Source organism: Parasteatoda tepidariorum, chromosome 1, assembly GCF_982258835.1.
Source record: "Parasteatoda tepidariorum strain Cologne lab strain chromosome 1, Ptep-v5.0, whole genome shotgun sequence".
Taxonomy (NCBI): domain Eukaryota; kingdom Metazoa; phylum Arthropoda; class Arachnida; order Araneae; family Theridiidae; genus Parasteatoda; species Parasteatoda tepidariorum.
The window spans coordinates 63,788,684-63,802,460 of NC_141755.1; positions in this window are offsets into that span (position 1 = coordinate 63,788,684).

Below are 13,777 nucleotides of genomic sequence, written 5' to 3' on the forward strand. Positions count from 1 at the left end.
AAGCCAGTCTTTCTCTTCGGGGTAAGACTATAAAGACATAAAGATGGCAAATGTGACCTGACTTTTGGGGTAATTTGTACGAAGGAAGGATGGTCTTAACGTATTTATTGGTTGGGATTCGTGGCTGGCGTCTTGTCAGCAGGATTGTGGCAAAGCGCTTTGGATGACAAGAGCGGAATATTTCATTAGAGGTTATACTAACACTGATGGTTATTGCCTCATTTTGAATGCGCTAGGTTATTTTTCATTTAATATGGATAACGGCAAACGTTTTATTTTTAGACGAAGCGAATTTATAATGGTAAAATGCATGTTCATGCAGTACTTTCTATCTAGGTTATTGTCTTTGTCTATTGATGAATATTCTAGATCTTCTTATTGCAAGGTATTTTGAATACTTAAGATTTGATTTCTTTTAATTATCTTTTGAAAGTTATCATTTTGATACCAATATAGATAATTTTAATCCAATAGAAAGTATTTTAAAGCTTAAGAATTCAGTTGGCATTTGTCACAACACTAAAGTCTTGGTTGGTTAAGGTTATTGGTTGGGATTCGTAGCTGGCGTTTTGTCAGCAGGATTGTGGCAAAGCGCTTCGGATGACAAGAGCGGAATATTTTATTAGAGGTTATACTAACACTGATGGTTATTGCCTCATTTTGAATGCGCTGGTTATTTTTCATTTAATATGAATGAAGGCAAACGTTTTATTTTTAGACGAAAAAAATTGCAAGCGAATTTATAATGGTAAAATGTATGTTCATGTAATACTTTCTATCTAGGTTATTGTCTTTCTATTGATGAATATTCTAGATCTTTTTATTGCAAGGTATTTTGAATACTGAAGATTTGATTTCTTTTGATTATCTTTTGAAAGTTATCATTTTGATACCAATATAGATAATTTTAATCCAATAGAAAGTATTTTAAAGCTTAAGAATTCAGTTGGCATTTGTCACAACACTAAAGGCTTGGTTGGTTAAGGTTATTGGTTGGGATTCGTGGTAGGCGTTTTATCAGCAGGATTATGGCAATGACAAGAGCGGAATATTTCATTAGAGGTATACTAACACTGATGGTTATTGCCTAATTTTGAATGCGCTAGGTTATTTTTAATTTAATATGGATAAGGGCAAACGTTTTATTTTTAGACGAAAGAAACTGCAAGCGAATTTATAATGGTGAAATTGATGTTCATACAATGCTTTCAATCTTGGTTATTGCCTTTCCATTGATGAATATTCTGGATCATATTCTAGATTTTTTTATTGTTTGTAAGGTACTTTGAATACTGAAGATTTGATTTCTTTTAATTATCTTTTGAAAGTTATCATTTTGAAACCAATATAGATAATTTTAATCCAATGGAAAATATTTTGAAGCTTTAGAATTCAGTTGGCATTTAGTGTAGTTGGCCAACACTAAAGTCTTGGTTGATTAAGGTACAAGTTGGTGCTTTAATCACGGATGATTAAATTCTGGGGATATTTAGCAAAGTGGTTGAACCGGCATATATGCTTGGTGATTCAGTTTTTTGTGATAAACCATCTGTCCATGAACGTTTCAAAATAGTTTTCCGTTAAAAATAAGCTTTTATCATAAAGTATGAACTGCATATTGCATTATGTTAAAACGTAAAGAAGAAGTGAAAAATTACATGTAGTTTTTATCTCCAAGACAGAATCTCATATGAACAAAATATCAGAGGTGCGTTGATATTTGTTCTGGTGCGATTTTGCTTCGTGAGTTTCTATTGTTGAACCAAATTGCGAATAATCCTTAAGGCTAAGCATTGGACAGCTGAAAAACTTTGTTGAAGAATTGAGTACCGAGTGGGGAATAGAAGATCCAGAAAAAAAAAACTGTTTTATCATTTCAAATCATGACAAAATCATCACTTATGATGACATCAGACCTTATTTTAAATTTAGCCAATATATTTCTTATTTTAAATTCAATATATTACATTATTTTAAGTTAAGCAATAATTTATTTCAACGTCTTATATTAAAGCTCAGATTTCAAACTTTTCCAGTAAACTCGTTCACCACAACACTTTACATTAAGCCAACTCTGAAAAAACGGAAGAACACAGTTTCAAAAAATGTCCGTCTGCTCTTCCAATTCAATCCTTCCTGGCTTCGAAGATTTCATGGCTATAGTGACTTTGTGTTTATTTCCTGCTTAAATTAGCCTCTAAAATCCGCCGCTCCTGATGATTCTTACTGCACCATGCGAAATTCTAAGAAAGCACAAAATTTTGACTTAAAATGCATTGAATAGTCGTCGTTTGTATGTCTGGAACTTATCGTTTCGTGCCAGGTTATTACATAAGAAGATTATTAGAAAGAAAAATGTGTTTTGTAACAACTTTCTGCTGCTGGTGATATTTTTTAAGACTGATGTTTCTAAATTCATAAAAATATCATTTAGAATCAAGTCTTGAATTAGTATTTCACTAAAATATTTAAGATTTGTTATCAGTTCGTGTATTTATGAATAAACACTTGCAGATCTCAGTCGAAACTTTCATTCTAATCGAAATTATTCTCGGTATGTACAAAAGCTATCTACTTTCATTTTCTTTATATGCTTTAAAAGCGCCTGTATAAGCAATAGTATCATTATAACGTAGCATTTCATAAACATCATTATGTAATTCAATTTGTAATTTTAGATGCAGTGTGATAATCATTATTGGAAAAAATAAATCCTAGTTCTACGAGGAAAACTTCGATTAACTTCAATTTAAAGCGCTTTAATGATTATTTAGTTTGCTCAAAAATAATTAGGAATCAAAAAGAATATCGAAAATGCTGTTATTGATTTTTCATTTGGTTTAGTCACTCTTATTGAGTAATGCCTATAGCATCATTTCATTTCCTAAAAATCTAATTTATTTCTTTAGAATGAAGATGATTTAATCAGAGTTTTATCATATTGATCATCAAAAAGATAAGATTAGAATATTTTAAGTTATCCTGCTATTATTGACTTTATTTCTAGAGGGCATGCATGCTAGAAGAGCTTCCTGTTCTTAAATATAATTAAATAAATAAGTGGCTGGCGAGGTAGGAAAGACAGTTGTATATAACAGCCAAAATAAACTATTAGAGATAGAAGTGAGGAAACATTTCTGAAATTGCCCAGGAATTGTATACAATGTAAAAACAAGCAAACTGGGAGCGTGAAATTTTAATTATTTCGTACATTTAATCAATGCGATTGTAATTTATTAGCATTAGTGGAAAGTAACATTTTTGTGCGACAAGTTCATTGACATATATTATTTACTTTAATAAGAAGGACATAAATTTTTGGTTATCTCCATGTGTTTTTATTCAGCCGGCAGGGATAAGTGGACCATTATTCGGTATCTCCTACATTGATGTTTTTTATGATAAAGGGTCATTGGCAGGCATACACTTGACCGGTATTCCTTACTCAGATTTTTTAAGGACCATTGCGCAGTATTCCTTTCGGAGCTGCGGATAGGATATTATAAATAATAACCACGTAATCTGGTCAACACTAGAAAGACTGAATATTGCTGCATACTTAAAAAGGCCAGTTTTGACCTTTTCAGGTTGTTTCTGTGTAGATAAATTCGACATTAAAAATCTTAAAATATAATCATAGTTAATTTAATAAAAACATATTATAAATTTGATCATCGAAGGTGTGTAGACAAATGTACGGGGAATACGAGGAATAAAAAAATTATAAATATTCGATGTTGGATTCGAAAATTTTTAACTGTTAAGACTTGTTGTAAAAAATACCGTGTGGGACGCTCTACAGACCACAGAAATGCAACTACAGATTTAAAATTTGATTTTCTGATAGGGCGAAATTTGCACCACTTAGATAAACCTATAATGGCCTTGAGTGTATTAAGTAGTCAAATATAGATAATCTATTTACAGAATTTGATTTCCGTTACAAATATTTCCTGATAAAAAGATTAAATGGATAATTTTATTAGTAAACAAATAAAGGTTTAAATATGAATTTAAGAATTAAACAAAAAAAAAAATTTTTAAATATGTAATTCCATATATTTAGATGGCCTTAAATACAATAAAATATTAATACAAACACTTAATATGATTACAAAATTTAAATATAAGGCTAAATGTACATTGATTGCTCAAGACATCTGTTATCGGGAATACTAAAGTGGAATCTTCGTAAAAAAAAAAGCTTTAATGGCTTTCCCACGAAAGCTTCTAGACAGTAAACACACAGAGAAAGAGATTGTCGACAGTATAAACACACAAGTATTTCCCTTTCTAAACAACTTGGATGAAGTTGAAGTTGTGCTTGTCTGTGCAAACTGTGGACTAGACTACTTCAGAGTTTCCCCTAAGAATAATATTTACAGTTTTGGAGAGGGAATTGTTTGTGGGCAGGTGAATAAAGTTGACGAATTTGCGTGAGGTCGCTTTTATTCATTACTGTGAGTTGAAAGTTATTGCTCTGGTATGAGTGAGTAAATACAATTAAAATGATTCCAGTCCCTTCTATTAAAGTTGTTTTGTGTCTATCACGAGAGTACCGTTAGTTTTAATGGTAAAAAGCGTGACTAGTTGCAGTAAGTTTTGTATTTGATGATATTAAGAACGAAAACTGACTACAGCTTCATTTTACGTACGGATACTTTTGTAAAAGATACAACTGAAAAAATAAAGTTTTCTTTCCCGAACTGTTATGTTACATTGCACGCTAAAATGTAGAAGACATAATTTTGATGAGAAAAAAGAGGCAAATGTAAGGCTCTACATTTTTTTTGTGTTGTCTAAAATTACAAAATATATTTATGATATAAAAATGATTGCTTTTTTTTAAATGTTATATCACGTTGATTTCCTTTTTTAATTGTCATACAACCCAATTTAAGACATTTTTATAGCAGATACAGCTGAAAACTCAAGCCTATTTTCAGAACATAAGCTTGTTATCATTTTATATTGTACTCTAAAATGTAATGGATTTAAGTTTGACGAAAAATTGGCTCTAAATTTTTTAATTCATTTAAAATTTGACAATATATTTATGTTATTAAAATATTTCTATTCTATTAAAACTATGACTTCACTTTGCTTCTGTATGATTTCATTTGGAAAAGTCACACAAAATGTGATAAAGACTATTTTTTGTTGAGAAATATTTACTTAGAGCTTCTATTTTTTATTTCACAATAAGAATCCTTTCCAAAGAACAAAAATATAGTTAAAATTTTTTTGTTTCAAGGAAAGTATGATTACTGCGCTCTGCTCCATTCCTAAAATATAATTTTTTTCAACAATACTAAATATTTAAAGTTTAAGAATATTTCACCTTGATTTTATATTTGCATTCATTTTTCATGCCCAATTAAACTAGTACTATTATTTCAGACTATTATATTTCGTTAAACAATGCTCGTTAATATTTCTTCGCCTTTTTTCGACTTCATTATCATCTAGATTACTTTGAAAAGCTCTCTGAAGATAAACGAGAAAAGTTAAGCGATTCTACATAATTTGAACAAGAGAAATTTTCCAGGATAAATCAATACTTCAGTACCTGTTCGTAAAAATACTTAAAAAGTAACAAAACACGATGGATGTTATAGTTTTCGAGTTCAAAAAAGCCGTTCAGTTTCTAATTTAAAAGCGATGGAAAAGCTAAGCGCTTCAGAACAATCCACTTAAAGGTTCACTAATGGAAGACAATTCAATTTTCTCGTTGTAGCTGCAGAATCGAATTTTCAGTGCTCGCTTCAGCTATATCCGTCTATGACAAATGGATTCTTTCAATTTTCAGTCATTACAATCGAAATAAATGAAAGAGAACAATTTATCTCAAAGTTAAAAGATGAAATTCAATCAAGGTTCGGTAGTTAGTTACTTCTTGCAGTTTAAAAATGATTGAATAGTGATAGTTTTGATGGCAATCTTGTTTCTGATTTATATTATTTAGTTTCTGATGACTTGATTCCGATGAAATATCGTATTTGTTCATTTAAAAATGAGTAGTTTGAAAAATTAAAATAATAAAATTAAATTAAATTTCAAAAACTACACTTTTGTCAATTGAATTGAAAAGGAGAAAATAATTTTTTTGCGAGATCAAAATAGAAAAATGTTAGGGACATCACATTAGAAGATGTAGTTTTCAGTGGTCTTAGACGTTTAATACGAAGTAATGCGAAAAAATGTCACTCTGAATAACTTTTAAATTAATGAACGGATTTCGCAAACTAAGTGCCAATTTTAATGCTTCTAGGGTTGACATTAAATGTGACAAACAATTGATGCTAGCTATTAGTTAAGTTATAGAATCAGACACAGAACATACAATGCTTCAAAAAAAATGGTTTAGAATTTTTGAGTAACAAAATTGAAAGGGAGGGGCAGCAACAGTCTAGCAAATATAGCTCCAATAATTTAGCCAAGAAAGTGGTTAAAAGTTTGGATGTTAATGTTCATTCCTTTTTTTTGCACATTTCGCCAAAAACTTTTCAAGTGAATTGAATACTTTATTTTCACTATTAAAAAAATCCTTTATAAAAGTACTATCATATAGAAAGTAATTTTGACGAATCTTTAACGATGGTTGAAAAAAAATTAAATTGTAAGTTACATAAATTGTTATTTTCGTATTATCCTTATTATTACATAAATTATAAACTAGTTATGTAATTTTAAGCTATGTAATTTAAAATGGAAAAATGCAAGATTTGAACCATAGATTTGAACACAATCTGTCTAACAGTTATTGAGAAATAAAAATATAAAAATATAGCTTTTCTGAAATTTTATAACTCAGATACTATTTGACTGATTATTTTGCAATTTTGTATTTCTTCGTTTAAAATTATGTCAATTTTAGAAGTAAAAAAATTGTGTACCTTATTATTCAATAGTTTTATCTATTTTCTATGCAGAAAAGGTGCACTGTTCAAAAGAATTTAATAATTAGCTTTAGTTTGAAACATATCAGTTCATAGGTTTTAGAAAATTACACGAGTAAAAAAAAATCGGCATTCAAGAAATTTAATTTACGCTCCAGATTCCAATGAAAGCTTCAATCTGTTATTAATGTTTCTGCAATTTGCTGTTATTGCTCCTATGCATTATCAGTGGTTTACATTAAAAAAAGCAAACTATAAAAATCATATAAGATTAGGTTATCAAAAGAAAAGTAAACAATATTTTTTAGGTTAGTATTGCATTATTTCCAAATTTAGCAGTGAATTTGTTAAAAAAAAAAAGACATCGCCTTCCACGTGGTTATTTAAGACAAGGATTGATAATCTATTTTTTGCCTATGATGTAATATATTTAAGAATACCAAAATAGTTCAAAAAGTTACATTGTACTCACTAAATTCCCTTGACAGTACCCCTACCTTTTTTGTTCCAAGTCGTGAGTTCTTTTTTAAACCTTTTAATGCGCAGAATCTGATTCGCGTATCAAAATCACAATTCTCAAAATTGCAAGCATTTCAATTTATGGCGTTGTTTACACGCGTAAAATCTTCATTACTTATTTTGTACGAAACTTGAGATATTTTGACTATCTAAATACTCGTACTAAGACAAAAAGATTATGGGTTAAAATACTTACAATTAAGTAATTCTATTATTACCACTGTAGTTATCTGAACAAAACTAATTCTGAATTGTGATAAAAGTGTGAATGTGCTGATGGATCAGATTATTTATTAACATATTATATGAAATTAATTATGTATTTATCCACATATTATTTGGATTATCAATCCTCTCATATTTTATTTACAAAAAAGGTTAATAATTTGCAAACTCATAAGTCTATTTCTTTCCCTTCCTTCGTTTTTATTGTGAGGTTTTTAGAAACTCATAAGCTAATCAAGACTTTGTCAGTTCGTCACATAAAAACATCGATGTAGAACAGTTGTCAATTAGCCGAATTGAAAACAAATTTGCCAAACTACATTACCAAACCATAACACCTTAACCACTACATTACCATAACACGACTTACCAAACTATAAAAGTGTTATTAAAAACTATATTTGAATAACAATAGCTTCAAAACCGAAGTCGAGAGTCTGCAAAAATGTAGTTTTTATCTTTCAAGATTTAATTATTGTCGTATGAGTAACCACACGTCACAGGTTTAGTCATATCATATTTTGTTTACAGAAAAGGTTAAATATTTACAAGCTCGTAAGTCTATTTCTTTCCTTTCCTTCGTTTCTAAATCGTTTTTATTGTGATGTTTTTAGGAGCTCATAAGCTAATCAAGACTTGGTCAGTTCGTCATACAAAAATATTGATGCATAAAAGTTGGCAATTTGCCGAATTGAAAACAGATTTACCAAGCTACATTACCAAACCATAACACCTTAACCACTACATTACCATAAGTTACATACATTAGTTGCCAATTTGCCGAATTGAAAACAGATTTACCAAACTACATTACCAAACCATAACACCTTAACCACTACATTACCATAACACGACTTACCAAACTATAAAAGTGCTATTCAAAATTATATTTGAATAACAATAGCTTCAAAACCAAAGTCGAGAGTCTGCAAAAACGTAGTTTCTATCTTTCAATATTTAATTATTGTCGTATGAGTAACCACACGTCAGAGGTTTAGTGATATAATATTTTATTTACAGAGAAGGTTAATTATTTACAAACTCGTAAGTCTATTTCTTTCCTTTACTTCGTTTTTAAATCGGTTTTATTGTGATGTTTTCAGTAGCTCATAAGCTAATCAAGACTTAAGTTTGTCAGTTCGTCACATAAAAATATCGATGTCGAAAAGTTGTCAATTTGTCGAATTGAAAACAGATTTACCAAACTACATTACCAAACCATAACACCTTAACCACTACATTACTGTAAGTTACATACATTAGTCGTCAATTTGCCGAACTGAAAACAGATTTACCAAACTATATTACCAAACCACAGCACCTTAACCACTACATTACCATAAGTTACATACATTAGTAGTCAATTTGCTGAATTGAAAATAGATTTACCAAACTATATTACCAAACCATAGCACCTTAACCACTACATTACCATAAGTTGCACACATTAGTTGTCAATTTGCCGAATTGAAAATAGATTTATCAAACTACATTACCAAACTATAACACCTTAACCACTACATTACCATAACACGACTTACCAAGCTATGAAAGCGTTATTAAAAACTATATTTGAATAACAATAGCTTCAAAACCAAAGTCGAGACTCAACAAAAATGTAGTTTTTTTCTTTCAATATTTAATTATTGTCGTATGAGTAACCACACGTCAGAGGTTTAGTCATAGAAAATAAAAAAAATTCAGGATGACAAAACAGGAAGGGGAAGGAATGAAGAAAGGATTTTTCGATCCAACAAAAATCAAAGGACATACACTCAACGCCAAACCCTATCCTTTTAATTACCCCTTCGTCGCGTGGGAGAAAAATCTTTTCTTTCTCCACCCCTTCAAGAATCTCTTCTTCATCCCATTCATCTTCAGAAAGAGATCTGGCATCTTTATCGGTTCGTTTTCACGCTGGATAACCCGACTTTCATTCATAACCACCGTTGTGGGTGTGGTTGGCATCGGGAGGAGGGGGGAAAAGACATTTTTTTTATTTGAGTTCCAACTACCCTTAAGAACATTAATTGGATTTTTTAAAAAATAAAATAATAAACGACTTCTAAGAGAAATATTGGTTTGTCGTTCTATTTGTCCGTCTTGCTTGGATACGTCAGTCCAACACCCCCTCTTTTAATAAGAGGTTAAGGAACTTCTGAAGTTCTTTTCTTGACATTGACTGAATTTATGGAGATCTTCCGGAATTGTCGGATTGGTGTAATTTGTATTGTTGACGTTTGTTAGGCGTGTTAAAACGAAAGGAAATTACATAAGCTGAAAAGAGTGTCATTACTCTATACGGCATTCAAAGTGACAGCTTGATTCTGTCCCTGCAGTTTCAAGAAGCGGACACGTTTTGAAGTGACTTGCTTGTTACAATTTTAGCTTGCAACCCAGCAACCAACACATCTGTGTTTTAGAGAGTAATAACTTTTCTTGCTTCCTAAAAATTTAGAGCATAAGATTGTTGGAAATAATAATTGACGACTTTGTTATGATACAATTATAGATCGTGGTTGTTGGCCTAGGTTATAACAAACTGTGATGGTGTTGTGGTCAAAGTTTACCGACCCAGGCTTGATTTTTGTTCACTTTTCACCTAAAAAATTCATTATTTCTAGGTCGATAAATGAGTACTGAAATTTGCTGGGGAAGGTAACTGAAGTTTAGTATGCTATTCACTCAATAGTATTTAGTACCTGGCTACTCAAAAGCTATAGGCATTGCTGAATACTTTATTTTTGGCTTTATTTTTATCCAGATTCATTGACAGATTCAATGTCATTTTGTTTTAAAACGCATTTTATTTGAAAGATTTTCAACATTCTCACGTACTGATATAAAATAATCATCATTGGTTTGGGTAGACTTGATTTTTATTTATGTTAAAAACAACCGTATATTTTCATATCCTGAGATATTTGTGCATGCCTTGAATTTCATTAAAATGGGGGTAAAGTGTGAGAAATGCTGATGGCTGTTTACTTTGCTCAGAGCCTCATTTAAACGATTTTATAATCCAGTAAGTGTACATTTCAGTGAATTATCTCCTTTCAAAGTAGAATAGCTCTCGAGTGGTAGTTTTTGCTTTCACAAGCGAATAGCACCTAATGTCATTTGTTTTAAAACATGTCTTTTTAGATGAACTTTCGACACACGCATAGTAAAAATTATCTTTCAAATTTCAGTTCGCAATTATACCGATAACAAAAGATCTTGCAAGTGTATATTTTCTTCGTAAAATTAATTTCTTCTTCTTTTTCCTTTAAAATCTATGCTTGATGACATTATTCAGCTATATTTGAAGCATGAATCTAAGACTTTAGTCACTGTTTAGTAAAGACAAGACACAAGAATCAGTTGAATTTTTAAAATATTTCTTCAGACAATTTTATTTTACGAGGGTTGTAAATTAAATAGTGGCAACTTAACCTTGAAACTCACAAAAGGGCGCGCATGCGTAAATAGGGTATGGGTGCGGTGAGGTGGCGCTGTTGTCGATGTGTAGAGTGCAAAAAACAGTCGATTTGCTTAGAAGGGTAGTTGTTGCGTGGCGTTAAAGTGAGGAGTTTCGTTTCCATCGCTCTAAAGCATGTTGTGAAAAGGCTTAGTGACGAAAAAAGACGAGATGCTTGAATCCATCGTGCTACTGTCCTATATGGTAAAGCATTTGCTCCAAAGGCTTCCACTAATCCTCGATAGCATTCTGTTGCATTTTTGCCACGGGCAACCTCGATTGTAAGCCACGACCGCTGATCACCTTTTGAAAACATTCTTTAGAGCGATGGAAGCGAAACTCCTCACTTTAACGCCACACAACAACTACCTTTCTAAGCTAATCGACTTTTTTTTGCTCTCTACACATCGACAACAGTCCCACCTCACAGCTCCCATATCTAATTTGCGCATGCCCGTCCTTCTGTGAGTTTAAAGGTTAAGTTGCCACTATTTAATTTACAACCCTCGTATTTTATAACCGGTGTTGAACAGACGACCCAATTCTGACTTTACGACTTTCAATGTTCAAATCCGTAGCCTCGTAATTTTGAAGAATACAAGGAAATTCCGGGATCAAGCATTAGGGGGGAAACTAGCCTTCGTTGTGGACGTTTGGATGGAACTAACCCGCATTTGCGTTGCATGGGGAGGAAAACCACGAAACTCTCTATCGGTTAGTCGATGGCAAGGAGTTTCTAACCTATGATCTGTTTATCACTGAGGATATTTTACCTCTGCACTGTGGTCGGTGCGAGCCGGGAGCAGAATTCGTATCTACCAGTCAATCCTGGTATTCAAACCTGAGTCATTTCGAGGAGAATGTGAATATTTTATGCTCTGAGGTGGTATTTACAAGCAACGACACTTAGATGCCTTTACTGTTTCAATTATTATTACGTATAAAGTATTAAGGCTGAAGGATATTTTTCACTCACCCTGTTTATGCATATGCAATCATTCACGTACCTCTTAAGTTTAAATCTATATATCACAAATTGTTTGATATATCACAGGAGAAATTTTCCGTTTTTCTTCACTATGGCATAATTTAGTCAAAGTCACACATTTAAAGAGGAAACACGTGTAAATAAGGGTCACCGAATTTTATTTTCGAACAAAATAACGGAAAAAGTTCAGCGTTGTTGTTGCATCAAATTTTATCCAAAGCTTGAAGATTTTCAGGTGAAAACAATTTGGCAAGGCAAATGTTCGAGGAGCAAGCAATGTGATATAAAACATTATAGGGAAACAACTTATCGTATTCTTACTAAATAATCATTTAAGGAAAAAACACTTGAGCTTTTTTTTAATAGAAATCTAAATTTAGTTAGGAATTTAAAAAATTGTATGTGAGGTTTAATGGTAACCAAGCAAAATGATTAGGTTTAAATTTTATCCCAAACAGATATGAGAAATCAATGTTAAAAACAATAAAGCATTTTCCTTCTTTTCTTTTTAAATACTGCTTGAATAATTACCATCTGTAGTTAAATTTATTTTGGTAAGTTGAATTTCTAAAATGTTTTTTTTTTCTGTCGTGATGAAGGGCATTTAAAAACGTAAAATAACGCTATTTCAGATTTTGAATTATATCGAAATAAGTAATTAACAGGCATTTGTACATTTATTTCAAATTATATTTGCACTCCCACAGGAAATTTTTATTTAGGAACCTGCCAGAGAGTTCAAAAAAATTTTTTTACACGTTATTGTAACTGAAAAGTTTAAGATACTTTTGTCTACAAAATTAATAGATAAAAATAAGGTCTATAATTCTAATTATTATATGATAATAATTATTCCAATACACACACACTTCAATGCATATAAGCTTATTAAATTTGTTAAAGCCACTCTTTAAGAGCATGTAAAACTTCTGTATCCAAATTTTATTCGATTTAATAATTGCTACTTTCAGTGGCGTTGAAATATTAGTTGTATGTATATAGATATATATATTTATCAAATATTTTAAAAAACTCTTATAATATTCTCCTCCCCCCCCGCAAAAAAACGAACTTTCAATATGTATGAAAAGCTGCTAACCTCAAAAAGTGTTATAGAAAAAAAGAAAATATTACGAGTCACTTTCATAACGGGGAAAAAAATCTGTTAAATTTCTTATGTAACATACAAAAGTCAATATGAGGGATTAAAAAAGCAATGATATCTAGGAATGCCAACCTGGGATTTAAGTTTTAGGCCAACGAGTCTCTCCGGTAATTAATTTCTGCGGATCAGCTGCTTAAAAACATATGCTATCTTGTTTTTTGTTTTGAATTTAAGGTCCACTCCTATAACTTCGCGATTTGAGGATGGTGCTCATTTTAATTTTTTATAACAAAACTTCCAAATCCCCTAAAGAAAAAAACCTTGAATAAATATTATTCGAATAAAAACGGCACCGCAAATAAATTAGTTTCCTACAATTAAAAGATCTTTAATAAAGTCCAATGACAAACATATCAGGATAGCAATACTTGAAGTGTTTTAGATCTTTCATTAATTGGAATATTTATGACAGCCTTATTTAAACATTGGAAAATTTATTTATTTAAAATTGCATTTATACTGGTAAGAATAACAGATGTTGATTTGTAACTTGCAGAAGCAGGCGTTTAATTTATCTGTAA